This window comes from Pinus tabuliformis, chromosome 3_2 (assembly GCF_031772625.1).
Source record: "Pinus tabuliformis cultivar Carrire ecotype Pingquan chromosome 3_2, CPIR1, whole genome shotgun sequence".
Taxonomy (NCBI): domain Eukaryota; kingdom Viridiplantae; phylum Streptophyta; class Pinopsida; order Pinales; family Pinaceae; genus Pinus; species Pinus tabuliformis.
Genome location: NC_142302.1, coordinates 159,346,507 through 159,351,250, shown reverse-complemented (window position 1 = coordinate 159,351,250; position 4,744 = coordinate 159,346,507).

The window sequence follows — 4,744 nt, the reverse complement described above, 5'->3', positions numbered from 1 at the left end:
TCCTGGTCGTATTGCATATAAAGATGGATTGAAGGTATACATTACTAAGATGAATATAAATGTGAATTTGAGGCATTTGAATAGTTAGAAGCAAGTCAGGATTGCACTAGGTCATATGGGATAATATCACAAATTCAACGAGTAAAACTTCAACATCACTTTCCCCATGGATGAATTTTTCAAGGACATATAATTTGTATGGTCTAAAGTATTATAGGGGTATTTGGATCTCTTACAGAAGAAAATGGTAAGAGCACCTATTTTAAGTTTTCCATATTGGATGAAGATATTATAGAGAAGAAAATATAGATAATCTATTCTATTATGTAATTTGAAACTTTACTTGATTGGGAGGAACTATTCAACCATTGAAACAGAAGGGTTCGCCATGATATTCACTTTTAACAAGTTCACACACTACTTGTTAGTGAACCCATTCATGAAGGCTACACCAAACGCCATGCCTTGAAATTCTTGGTCATTATCTTGAGCACCGAGTAAAATATAAAGATGGTTTGTTTTGCATTTTGTGGTTTTTGTGGTGTGAGTTTTCAAAATTTATGGGAGGATCCACTGTGTTCATATTGATCATCAATGTTTAAAATCTCTCAGCCAGATCTATCTTCAAGATAAGAAGTTGATATCAATAAGAGGTGGCACAATTGTATAAGTACAAGTAGTTGAAAACAAGAAGAGGTGACACAATCGTATAAGTATGGATTATAAAGATGGAATAAATCCACAAGAGTTGTCTCCAGTCATAAAATACATGTATACACAACCAAAATTAGAGAACTAAAATAAACCTTAGCCTTAATAATAAAAAGGATGTCTAAACCTTGTGAAAAAAATTTAATGCGAAAATAACTAATAAAATAAGAGAATTTATAGATCCAAAGGAAGAGCTTCACACATGGAACTTGGTGTTGTTATATGATACCAAAATCAAGGGTAGGGTAAAAATCTAGAAATAATGTGGCTTAGACCTAATATTGTGGAGGATATTAGAGATACTATAACCATTCAATTAAAATTTCTTTAGGGGTTTTATTGCCTTAAAGGATTAATGGTGCAAATATTGAAAGAGTAATCCCATGAAGACCACAATATCCCACAAAATATATGGAGATTAAAGCTATACTTGTTAATAATTAGCAAAAGTGAGACAAGAATAAAATTTGTCAAAAAAGGATTTATGCTAGGCCTTTTCTGCTTGAATTGGCCTCATGATCTCAATTTATATTACATGAATTTGACCATTATAGATCTATTTCTCATTGAAAACTCATCAATTGATCATACCAGTACTTCATCGAAGAGAATGATGGCAATGTGGTTTTGAATTTTGTGATTGTCTAGGGACTCATAGTCTAACATTAATACTTCATTAATCACAATTTTGAATAATTGTACCATTAACAATAACTTGTATAATATTAAATATGAAATTGTTGGATGAAGTTTCGATGAAGATATGGCTGAAAAATTACCAATATTTGGATGTTGAATAATTCAACTAGAAGTGAACAATTGAAATTCTTCTATTATCATCCCAATAGTTGATTTGATTGATTTGAGGAGACTAGATGGTATGTTGAAATTCCCAAATATTGAATGTGTTTTGATTGTGACAAGTATTTGAAACTTGAAGCTTGATTATCATCACTGATTTCTAATATTCCCCCTTATCAAGTGCAAGGTGAGAAATTTATTGAAGGGATACACGACCATTTTCACTTGTGGTGGTTTTAGATGGCTAGTTACCATTTGATTTGAACAATGTGGTGGTTTTTGTCTACTACTAACCATCTTCACTCCATCCATTAATATGTAGGAGAGTATCTTTTCATCAATGTGTTCCCCCATTGAGGCATGGACAATACCTATTGAAGCACAAAACATTTAATATTATTTTTTTTGGCGTACAACAATTTAAATTTTGAAGCCTTTACAAGTTAGGAAATTTATTTATTTTTTAAATAAAGTTTGGAAGTTGGATGAATTTCTACCATTCCACAACATATGATAAATTTTGAGTAGCTCAAAGAGTGCATATTCAACGTAGATAGATCCATGGCTACCAGTCATTTCAGGACTCCTTATTATTACTAGGGGGATTGGGGATAGAGATAAGCTATCAGTCAGTGATCAATCAAGAAGAGATCAGGTGTATCAAACAAAAATAAACAAGGACCACCCCAGACAAATGGAATACATAATATTATTCTGGGAAATGACTTCCTTGTTGGTTTCTTTCATGGAAATGAATCTAAAGGGTGGCCTTTAGGGTGTTGTACTTTTTTTTGAATATCGCTAAGGCTACGTGTTGATCAATGAAGTGTTTTAGGCCCCCCTCCTCCAATTTCGAAAACCACTATCACTCCTCCTCGAAAAATGTTTAGGGGTGACATGACCGGTGGACCGAAAAACCAAGTAATGCTAGCTGAGGGAATCTAGGTGGAAATAAGCTATCAACCTACATGTAAACCATGTAAGAATGATGCCATCAAAGTTTGAAAAATAGTTGGGGAACATGTTTTCACATGGTTTCTACCAAATGAAGGGTGTTGAGTGTCCGAAAACTGATGGCTCGACTGCAAAAGGGGAAAAAGTGATCATTTGTCCCATAAATGGCTATTGAAGAACAAGGACGACCAAGGAACCACTAGTACAATCAAACCAGTGACTGGTGGATGTTTATCAACATTTCTTATCAGTTATTCGCTGGATGAAATTCAGTCTTCGTCTTGTTCTCTTTCAGAATGAAGGGCAAGAAACTAAACTTGAATCCACTGAGGGTTCTTGACTTTTAATTTTTGAAGCATGACCAATAATTGATCGGGGAAGGATGTTCATGGTACCCAATTTGATTTTGACCTTTACAAATTAAGCAAATGGGCGTATCAATTTTTTACGGAACTGGAAGATATTTCTTTGGTTCAAGAATCGTCTTTGGACGAATTCACTTTTTCGCAAACTCACCCTTTTGGAAAGCCTGTAACATGGTCCATTGGTAACTACTTGTTAAATAAATAAGTTGTTATATCCAAGAATGGAGTAATTTTATTTTCTGTAAAACCTTAAGGAATCCAAGAAATGCTTAGTATAGTTATGCCAATTGAAACCTGATCCCTTTACTAAAATACTCTATGTTTCAACTACCATGAATTAACTTTAGAAGAGAAGACGACTTTAGTTGAGTCATATTTTCCTATGAATGTTCCATTACTATAAACTGTACCTCCATACCTTTCTAGCATTTTCCCTAAATTATCTAGAAAAATAATATCCATGGTTTTCTGTTTATTAGGGTATGGTCATGATCAATCTGTTGATGAAACAACCTTAGTGTTCTTAGCATCCATTTCCCCTATTAAAGAATCTTTTATTAGGTTCCATTTCAATCAATATATTGTAGATTCCATCAAATTTTAGTTGTCTTAGTATAATTTGACTAAGTATTTTAGGTATCAATCCTTTTTAGTCTATTTGTTTCTATACTTTCAAGTTGAAAGATTTTCCAGTCTACATTTACAACTTCAAGATCAAAGTGAAAATCCAAGCACTATTTATATTGGACTTCCATTGTTAGAAGGCAACCTCAAAACTCTACATTTTCTAGTTATATTAATAAATTCATGTCACTTGTATATTCTACGATATATGAAGAATCTCCTTGCATAATTTTTCTTAAGATAAGGAAAAATTTTCAGCTTAATCTAGACACCAGAATTGGAGATTGGTTTTTATTTAAAGATTTCATAGAGATCAAGATATATGGTTGTGAGCTTCCTCCTTATCAACTTCCAACTTCCCAGCCTATGAGGATTTTTATATTAGAACAATGTAAACTTTGAACGAGAACTTTGGCAAAAAAACCCCGTCAAAGCATAAAAAACAATGCTAAAAATGAAAAGTGTTGATGCTGGAATAACAACTTCTTCTTCTTCTTCTTTCTTTCTTTTTTTCTTTTTTTTTTTTAGGGTAAATTTTCAACATGTTTTAAAAATGGCGGTGGAAACCAATTTTTTTGTGTAAAAATTGTCCAAAAAACACCCTCAAAACGAAAAGTGTTGATGCTCGAATAACACCTCATTTTTTTTTGGATAAATTTTCTGCAAAAAACACCTTCAAAACGAAAAGTGTTGACATTGGGATAACATTTTTTTTTTTTTTTTTTTTTCAAGAGTAAAATTTCAACATTTCGAAATAATGCGTAAAATATTTTATCATGACTCTGAAAAACATTAAAATTTCAAAAAAAATAAAAACATAAAAAAAAATTAAAACAATGAAAAAACACAAAACAAAAAAGAGTTTAATAATAATAATAATAATTCAAATAAATAAAAAAAGACAAAATATATATATATAAATCAAATCAAGCATAAAAATGTAAAAAAGAAAAAGAAAAAAAGTAAACCATTAAAAAAAAAAATTTGGCAAAAGAAAAGAAAAGAAAAACAAAAATATGGAAAAGAAAAAAAATAAAAATAAAAATAAAATAAACTATAAAATTAAGTAGGTAAAAATAGAAAAATTTAAAAAACATTAACAAAAAACAAAAAAAAAAAAGAAAATTAAAAACAAACTAGATTTAAAAAAAAAAATAGAAAATTAACAAAAAAAATTAAAAACTACTAAAATTAAAATTAAAATGTTGATTACTTAGAAAAACAAATATTAAAAGACAAAAAAAAGTTAAAAAAAATTATCTCATAAACCATTAAAAAAATTGAAAAAA